The 9845-nt window shown below is 51.2% G+C and overlaps 1 protein-coding gene across 3 annotated transcripts in view; it reads right to left on the bottom strand.

The window, feature by feature from the left end:
• Positions 1-1007: 1007 nt before the first annotated feature.
• SOCS7 (suppressor of cytokine signaling 7) overlaps positions 1008-9845 on the bottom strand; it is a 31736-nt gene continuing 22898 nt past the window's right edge. For all 3 annotated transcript variants that reach the window (XM_045889028.3, XM_045889030.3, XM_045889029.3), the window contains one exon: positions 1008-6782. The gene's annotated coding sequence lies outside the window, so the exon portion shown is untranslated. The remainder of the gene's footprint in view (positions 6783-9845) is intronic.

Below are 9845 nucleotides of genomic sequence, written 5' to 3'. Positions count from 1 at the left end.
ATGATGAAAACCCGCGCCTCTACTCTGAAGACATACGCACTAACACTCCTGACTGTCGGTGTGAGCGGAGTCCCTACGACCGACAACTGTGTGTGCAAACGGCGGCCATCAGGGCATTGGAATTGCTTGTTCTGAGTCAAGCATTTTCCCTCGTCGTGTTGTTCAGCCTTCGTGGCCTGGCGCACCTTTCCTTCTAAAAGGGAAGAAAACTGCAGTCGGGAATTCACAGTCATAGAACAGCTATCAGAACCGCTAGACCGCCGCATCCTAACGCAGACCTGTCACTCGAGGATGAGCTGACTGGGGCGAGCGGGGTTTCCCAGACTCTCCTGGGCGGCCCTTCCAACCGGTCCTGTGAAAACACAACTCCCCCGACCTGGGTTTTCGCTCACGCGGCATGCTTCCTGCTCTGAGGATGCGGAGAAATTGCAGGAAATTCCCCCCAATGTGCCAACGTGGTTCAGTGGCCCCCTAAGTAGGGGACTTGGAGAGGGATTAGGTGGGAAAGTGAAGAGAGGAGTTCCCAGTGGCTCCGAGGACACACGGTTGTCAAGGAGAGAAAGAGTCTGTTCCTTTTCTCTCCAAAGAGCACCGCTCAAGAGGGACTGGGCCGGCAAGGCAGGAGGGATGCAGGTTCAACTTATGAGAAACCTCGCCTGCCAGCAGGGGGAAACCCGGGGACTGACCGCTGTGGGGACATGCGCACCCTCCCTAGCCACAGCCCAACGCCACCGCTCACCCACCAAAAGGCCACGGGGGCACTGGAATTCTCCTGCACTTGCCGGGGAAGGAGAAAGCAGCGCTGAGCAAGGGCCATTGGCCTGGGGAACTTTGCAACATCTCTAATTCTGACAAGACCAGTCCTGGATGCGTCTCGCTTGGCTCCCATCACGGAGATGCCCCAGTCACCAGGGCTGGGTCCTCTGACCCTACGGGGCTGGTGGTGGTGCGAGGAGTCACAGGAGATGGGAGAAGGATTGACAGACACGAACCCAAACCACATGAAGTAATTTCTAAACATTTTTATTTCAAATCTCTTTTCACCCCTCCCCAAAAAGACATGAGTCAGTACAGCAATCATAAAAAGGAGATACAAACACAAGAGTCAAATGTCTCCCGCACTGACACTTACAAAAAACTGGGAGTTGTACGTGGGGTTTCCAAACAGGACCTGCAGCAGCTACTAATGTCCCTTTATAAGAGTCACACATGCCTATTAATACAGTATATACAAACACCCGGTTCTGGAACTAATCTACAGGGACATCCCAACACCCACCCATCTATCCCCAGAAAAATACCAAAACACACCCAAAGTGCATTTGTTTTGTTTATATCAAAACATCTTTCCCTTCTCCCACCCCACCCGCAGACCCTCCCACCCCATTTAAGATTGGCCTGCAAGTCTATTTTAACCATTTAGTCATTTTTTATAGTTTATGAAAATAAATTATACAGCAACTATTTTAATAAATTAAGCACAAAAAGGGGGAGGAGAGGAGGAAAACTAAATGGGAAGACAAAAGCCAGGCCACGCTTTGGCTTGGAGGAGGGCGTGGGGGGGGGGCGGCACACGAGGACAGAAGTGGTTGCAGGGTGCGGCTCCCCTTCTGGTGAAGGGCTGGCAGCCACCCTGAGCCCGGAAGGACACCCCTCTTCGTGGAGTTTCTTACCAACAACCAAACGAATGTACAGCAGCGGCTGCGCCACAGGCAGCACCAGTTCGGGCACCCGACGGCCGGCCTACCCACCGAGCGGCGCCTGGGTCGTGCCTGTCCCTCGGAAAAGGCTCTGGGCCCAACAGTGAGGGCAAGCCCCCGTTCAGGGGAGCACCAGGGATGGAGGAGCCAGACCAGCCCGCCCGCCCCACCTGAGCTGGGCGGAGCAGCGTGTGATGTCCTGGGTTCCGATCAAGAGTGTCCTCCGTTTTCTTCACACTCTCTCTCCAGGAGCAAAGATTGCAGTCCAGCTGCAACCAGACACTCACGTCCTCCCTGCTTTTGACCTGCTCCTTCGTGCCTCTTGGCACTTCGGAGGGAGGAGGGGGGGCGGGGAGCAGTTCCAGGTACCCTCTAACCGAGATGAGATGAGCGTGAAGGCAAGTCACAGACTCAGCATGCAGGACTGGCTTCCCAGAGGTAGATGGGAGTGGGAAGGGACGGGAGAAGAGGCACAGAGGACAGGACGGGAAGCAGGACGAAACTGGGCCGGCACCTACCAGGAAGGTCAAGAAGCGATGAAAAGGACAACAACAGTATGGAATTTGTATGTAAAGAAAGGTCTTTCCCTGGCAGATTAAAGAATCAGTATTTTAAATACAATTCCTTACTCTCTTTCTAACTGCAGCACCTGAGTCCCAGTGCCTCCGTCTCTACACGGTTCAAACCCCACCTCACGCCTCCCGAGGCTTTGCTCTCCATCTTCTCAAGGCCTCCTGTCCTTTTGTGCTGAGCACGAAGGCTCCGACGTCAAAACGGGATAGGTCACGGGGACTGGCGGACTCAACTTTGCCGTCTGGAGCTTTGAGGCCCGCTAACCCTACAGCTATCATGGGGGGAGGGAGCCACGCTTTGCTTTCTCTCTTTTTTTTTTCTTTTTCTTTTTTAATAAAAAAGATTTTACTCCCCAGGAGCAAATAAATCACTTTGAACTACTGATAAACACTGTTGCAGTGAAAAGGAAAGACGGCTACATGTATGCAACAGCATGAGTTGGTGTAAGAACAGCTGTGCCGACAATTAGAGATAAAATCACTTATCCCCCCCCACCCGAAACCAAAGCAAGAGGATTCCCATAGGGAAAATGTCTAACTCAAAAGCTCCTCCCTTAGGGACAGGGGGCATGTCATTCTCTTAAACGTGGAAAACAAATGGCAGGTCTCCCCACAATGGAGATGCTTTCAACACCCCAAGTGGGGGCAAGACCTCTGCAAATGAAGACATGCGTGCGGACACACACACACGCGCGCACACACACACGCTGACTTTCAGATCTCCCTTCCACAGCCACAGAGCTATATCCCAGTGCCTCGCCCTCCGTTTTCAGGGCTCAGAGCCAAGGGAGAGGCCACGGGGCAGGGAAGGGGCTAACCTAAGGGAAGAGTCCCACCTATCCCCGTCTCCTGCTGGGACCCAAAGGCTTCAAGCAGCCTTGTTCTTTTGGGGGCCTAGGGTGAGGGCCAAAAAGGTGGGCACCCCAGGGCATCCAGCTCTACTCTAGGCTCTCATACCCAGACGTGCGAGCGCTCAGCACCCTCCCGGCTCCCCACCTCTTCCCGGATGTACACTGGAGGGGGGTTTGCAGCCATCTCCACAGCATTCCCAGCCTCAGGGAGGGCCGACCCCGTCAGCCCCTGGGAAGGGAAGGAGAGGAGCAGAAACCGCGACGGTGAGCTCCCCACCGAGCCTCTCCTCTCAGAAGCCGGCGCGCTGCAGTCCGCAGCTCACACTCACTACGTCTAGGCACAGGCTGGCCACCGGGCCAAGGCCACCGCCGACGGCCCCAAAGTCCCAGCTGCCGCCCCCTTACCCAGTCCTCACAGCAAGGCCCCAGCCCTTACTCTGCGCTCCTGCCACAGCCGCGGATTTCAAGTAACAGCCCATTGTAGCAGCAGTTGCCACCTAGCTCACAGCGGTTCACACCTGTCCTGAGGAAGGTTACAGCAGATCAGTCACCAACAAGGGTCACAGGAAAGAACCCATTACCAACTCTGAAATCAATGATGGGTCCCGGGAGGTGAGAACCCTTTCCAGTTTGTGACTTTAAAATATAACAACCGAAAAGGAATGAGTTCCCTCTGTGGACTGCATCTCGATTAGCACGACACAGAACTGGCAAAGGAGGAGTGGGCCCAGCCTGGAGAGCGGCCAGCCGCCCTGTCCCCTCTCTGCTCTCTGACCAGGCGGGCCCCTCAGCCAGCTGCCCCGCTCCCGCCTCTTCCTCCCCCCTTCACCCCCCGACCAAGCCGGTCTCTCCCTGCGCAACTCTGTCTCACAGCCCACTCTCCTGAGGAAGGGCTAGGCGACAGCCTGGGCCATGACTAGCACACAGACAGATCATGGACACGGGTGCACACCACCCTTTCCCAGGAGGAGAAAGAAGGATGGTGGTGAGGTTGGGTCATGCCTCCTCAGCTGGTTTGGTTCTGGACCTGACCGCAGGAATTCTCCAGTGGAAACCCCTGGTACCACAAGGGGTACAAGGGCTCTGCCTTCCTCTCCGCCGGACTGCACTGAGAGCAGTGAGGTCCCTGGCCATGGACAGGACCTAGGTGACTTCTGGCTCTGGGGTCCACTTCACCATCATAAGCCCTCAGTGCTGAGACTTGCCTGATGACCAGGAAGTTTCCATCTAAACTGCAGGCACTGGGAAAGGAGTGACTGATGCTGCCACTCTAACCTGGGGCTGTGTCCTGGTCAGTACACGCTGCAGATTTCTGCTTCCATGCTTTTGTTCATGTGTTTCTTGTCTCACTGTCTTACCCTCACCTAGGACCCAAAGCCTCACCACCACAGAGCTCTCCCAGACCATCTGGTCTACCCTGATCTTACCCACCTGAATTTCTTTAAAGACAGACCTTGGTTCTTGCTGCCACACAGAGTCATTCTCCAACTGCTGCACGTGCAGCAGTCACTTAAAAGCTCCCTCAGGCCAGACATCATGTCTTCCCCCTCTTGTGTTTCCCACAGTATCTAGCCCAGAGCCAGGCAAACACACTAAAACATACTATAAAAAAGAATTTTAAAATTACGGGTGGCTGAAATGGTGTAAAAGAAAAAAGGCCCCAAAAAACCAAATAGCTGCACATCAGCCACTCAAGGATTCCGATGGATGGCAGACTGCAGGCTCTAGAGCTGGGTGGCACTTTCTGCAAGATGGCAAGTTAATCTGCACCCTCAAGAGGCAAGACTCACAGGTTAAGCCAATTTCTGGGATCACTATCTTCATTGGTTGGTAACACTCCCATGGGATCCAAGGAGAAAAGAGGTACCTCGTGACAAATCAGAGGTGGGCTGTGTTTATGTCACAAAGCTCATTTTGTGGACCCCCTCTTTCCAGGCAGATAACAATGCAAGTCTCCTCCCTATTCCACTACAAGGAGGAAGACTGGTCATTCCATGCAAGACATAAGGCAGAAGGCCAATGCTTCCAGATGAGGCAGTCCTATAAATTACCAGGACACTGGGGCCTCACCCCAAACCATCAGGAAACCACAAACCTGATGATATTATTTATCTCATGAGATGAGGCAGACAGAAGCACAGGGGAACCAAAAGAGGCAGTCTAATGGAACATTTACTACAAAAGAGCAATAGAGACCCAAACAGCTCAATTTTCATATCTTAATAGCAAACCTCTCCCCAGAGTAACTCTATAGAAAAGCAAACTCATAATATCATATGACTTGACAACGGCCCACTTCAGAAAAACTCAAGGACCACTGAAACACACTGGAGTTTCTCCCCCTCCTCTTCCACTTCCGCCTGGAAGGTGGGCAACTCCCAAATCAGCATCAGACAGACTTCCCAATGAAAGGGGGGCAAACAGGATCTGACTCAGGAAAATGTTTGGGTTGCTAGAAAAAACACGGTTAAATTAAAAAGCCCTTGCTACCTCCCGTCCCAGAAGTGGGATAACAGGGATAAACCTAAAAACACGAGATGCAATGCTCTCCTCCTCTCTGATCCAAAGACACTCCATTAAGGCTGAGACATTGGAGAGCTTCTTCTCGGAAGAGCGCTACCACGATAGCTTCGTTTCTCACCATCCTCCATATTCCCTCTCACTAGCTGGCAGACATATGGAGGTAAGTAACACTGACTCCTAAGTCATGGGTACAGTTTGCCATTAAGAATCTGGAAGCATGCTCCATTAACTTTAGCAGCTCATGATTAGGGCTCTCAACTGCTCAGGTGATGAGAAAACCGACTGCCTTGACAGCTGGCAGAAGCAACAGGAACGATGTTGCCATGATCAGAGTGAAATGTACAGTTATCTCGGGGGAGGGGGGGAGGGTGGAGGAAGAACGGGACGGACTTGAGGTCACAGAACTCAGGAATTCAGTACGACAAAACGAACACAGCTTCTATGAGAGGTGATTCTGAAACCAGGTTCCTAAACCCTCAAAGGAAAGGATGTGAGGAGTCACTGCTTTCTCCGGCAGAGGCCCTTTGCCAGTTTTTGTTCAGCAATCTTCTATTCGAGACCACCCACCCTTTCTTTCTCGCTCCGACGGAAGCTGCCCAAGCTTAAAGAGATGAGGATCCTCATTCCTCAGAGACTCCCAGCTCAATGTGCACTTCCGACTCCTTCTCTTCCCTTCTTTGAGGTCAATGGTGAACACTCGCACTCTGCCTTTGGCACCAGCTGAATGACCGTCACTGGCGATCCCCTCCCTCCCGTCCCCCCGCTTGGACCTGGCTCACCCTTGCACCACTTCCAGTCCAATGGGCACGAACCCCAGCTGCCTTTAAAGCAAGTTTTCCATACCGAGAAATGCAAATATCCAAAACAAAACTTCTATAACAGGAACAGTGTTGAGACTTCTTCCAGTTTTCCAAGGAGCTCGTCCAGTTCCAGGACACCGCGGGGGCTGGATGTGAAGAGGTGGAGCCCCCGCGCAGAGTGTGGTTGTGTGCTTCTTCCAAGCCCCAGGGCTGCAAGGGGGACCAAAGTCTTTGCACGGAGGAACTCAGCCCTTCCAATTCCCTCGTTTCTCCTCACTCCCCCTTCCACAGTAGCTTCATTTGGTTCTTCAGAACTGGAGCTTGGCAACCAAATGCCTAGGTGAAAAAGGAAAAATATGAGAGCGGCTCAATGGAGTGGAGCCAAATGGAGAAGAGCTCAGCCTCTGGAGGTGGAAAAGTACAGCTCAAAAGGAGAGCTGGAATCTGGATAGCCAAAGACTTCCACAAACACTGGTGCTGGCTCAGGATGTAGCAACAGCATTTGCTGGGGGACCTGAGCAGCCCAGGACTTGGACACCAAAAAAATGTCCTAAAATAACCAACAAATGTATTGTATCATATCACCTTACTTCTCTTTCCCTTTCCCTTACCCCTTAATTTTCCACTCACTTTTCTCCCCACTTCTTTCCCAAGGCTCACCTGCTCCAGAGACTAAAAAAGAAAGAAAAAAGAGGCGCCTAGGTGGCTCAGGCGGCTGAGCGTCTCACTTTTATTTTTTTAAGATTTTATTTATTTATTTATTTATTTATTTAAGAGAGAGCAAGAACGAGAGAGAAAGAGAGAGCACGAGCAAGGTGAGGGGCGGGGGGAAGCAGGCACTCCACTGAGCAGGGAGCCCGATGTGGGGCTCAATCCCGGGACTCCAGGATCATGACCCGAGCTGAAGGCAGACACCCAATCAACTGAGCCACCCAGGCACCCTGAGTGTCTGACTTGATTTCAGCTCTGGTTACGGTCTGAGGGTCATGAGATCGAGCTGAGCACAGAGTCTGCTTGAGATTCTCTCTCTTCCTCTCCCTGCTCACTCTCACTCTCTCTCTAATAAAATCTTTTTTTTTAAGATTTTATTTATTTGTTTGAGAGAGAGGGAGCACAAGTGGGGGGGTAGAAGGAAAGAGAGAAGCAGACTTCCCACTGAGCAGGGAGCCCGACGTGGGATGCGGCCCTAAGGTCTAAATCAAGAGTGAGGACAGCATGATGCTTATTCTTTGCCATAGACAACAATCCTGGTGTCACACACAGCAAAGAGACCCTGGGAGTTCAGTTCAATCCTTTGCCCCCCATACTCATGACAAATGGATATCCCTGGCCTATACCTCAACGGATCAAGTCCCTTCCCATCTCAGGGCCTTTATGCTTACTGGACCCCTTGCCCAGAATGCTCTACTCCCAGATCCTCTCATGGGTGACTCTTTGATAATTCAGATCTCAGCTGAAATGACACCTCCTCACAGAGACCTTCCCTGATCATCCAAACTTGAGTAGCACTATCCCACCACTAGCCATTAAACTTCACCAGGTTTTATTCCTCATAACATGTATGGTCAACTGAAATTAGCCTATTCACTTCTTTACATGTTTGCTGTCCATCTCTCCTTATGAGAACTGCAGCTCAGCGAGGTCAGGGCCATAGATCACCTCGCTCAGCACACTCTTCCCAATCCACACTGGGTACTTAACAAGTAGGCAGAGCTGCTGAAGGCAAAGCCAAATGGGGAGCTCCCTAAGACCTGTGGAAAACCACTATGCTTTTGGACCTCTCTGTTAAAACAGTTCTTCTGAAGTGGGACTGAAGTCGAACTCCTCATACCTTACATTGATCGTGGCCCTTGTCCTGCCCCTGGCGCCACAGAGAATAAGTTTAACCACTCCTCCTTCGCATTACTTTCAGGTAGCAAGCCCCTCTCACCCCGAAACTTCTCTGCTCCGTGTTAGTCATTTATTCCCCATATGCTGAAGCTGGGAGCCCCCCACCATACTGAGCCCACCTTTGAATGTACTATTTGGGAGGGTTCCTCCTAAGCACCCACAGAGGTGGTGCTCTAACTAATGGGTCCTAATTACTCCACAACGGTGTGTTTGCGTAGGCGCACCTCCCTGGTTCCCTCCTACCTAATTCCCATCCTAATTTCAGCTGCAAAGCCACCAAGCAGAGAAATCCTCCTAGACATCAGAACATTTGGATGTTTTAGGTGTCGCTTCCAAGGCATACAACTTGCATGTAATTGAAGATATGACAAGAGATGGTACACCCAGTCCAGGATGCTTTAAGTTAAAGCTCTGTAGCCTCCCAGAGTTATGATTTCTTGATCTCTCTTCTTTCATTCCTTCTCCCCTTGTTAATCCTTATTAGCCCAGCTCACGTACTTTCCCTCAAGCATAGGATCAGGGACTTTCAGAGCTCAGAAGGGAGGCACCCAGCTGAGTTCACCTTAGCCATGGCCCAGGAAAACCCATGGGGCATAAACGCCAGTCATCACATTCTCCAGTTATGAAGAGAGCAGAGAGCGTGGAGAAATGAAGACTCCCTTCATTCTCAGACTGTCACTCTGCGGGTTTTTTCCCCTTAGTTTGTATCATGTGGGAGACAGCACTGGGGAACAGAGAAGGTTGGAGGAGAAGCAGACATATTCAGTGCTTCAGGAGGGCAGTCCACACAAAGAGGAGAGATAGGGGGTCACCACACCTGGCAGGTCACGAGAATGTTACATGTGATCGTACATATAACCCACACTACCAAAATTACAACTCTCTGGCAATTCTGTTCCCTACTCACCTCTATCTTTCAATGCCTACATGAAGGCAGTTTAAAAGACCAATTAGAATCAATCTGCACAAACCAGTATTCCAAGATATTTTATGGGGAAAATAAATGAGTAGAATTCAGTTAATGTAGTGACGGGAGAAGAGCCTCTTAGATAAATGAATTCCTTAGCTAATTCACTTATTCTTTTCAATAATTTACTCTTCAGTGGTCCAGATGGAACTCTAACTAGAAGAGTGAGCTTGTTTTCCTCACCCCCACGTTCCACGCCACTGGCCTTGGAAGTTCTCACTCAAGTGCACAGCCTGTTGCAAATGAAAGGGGGCCTGCACTCCCTTTGATGACCTTTTCCTTGTCTGTGGTTTCCTGTTTTACATGTCATTTGTGCAACAGCAGGGAGAGGGGCCAGAGTATGAGAGAAGGCCCCACACTTAACTACGCTTGTGTGTTCTCCTCATTTATATTCGGTGCTTAGCTTGCATGTTGCTTGGCAAATACTTTTTAAGCCCCTCCTGTCTGTCTGCTCTTCTCCCATTTGGTGTATGTGCCCCCCTGGGGACTCCGTTATCAGATTTGGTGACTCCCTGGGCAGACGCCTGGATCCGGAGTATACA

The sequence above is a fragment of the Mirounga angustirostris genome, unplaced genomic scaffold (assembly GCF_029215605.1).
Source record: "Mirounga angustirostris isolate CCGP_5_RB_7025 unplaced genomic scaffold, mMirAng1.0.hap1 SCAF_17, whole genome shotgun sequence".
Taxonomy (NCBI): domain Eukaryota; kingdom Metazoa; phylum Chordata; class Mammalia; order Carnivora; family Phocidae; genus Mirounga; species Mirounga angustirostris.
Note: the sequence above shows the minus strand (reverse complement) of the source record. Positions and strands in the feature narration are given on the sequence as shown.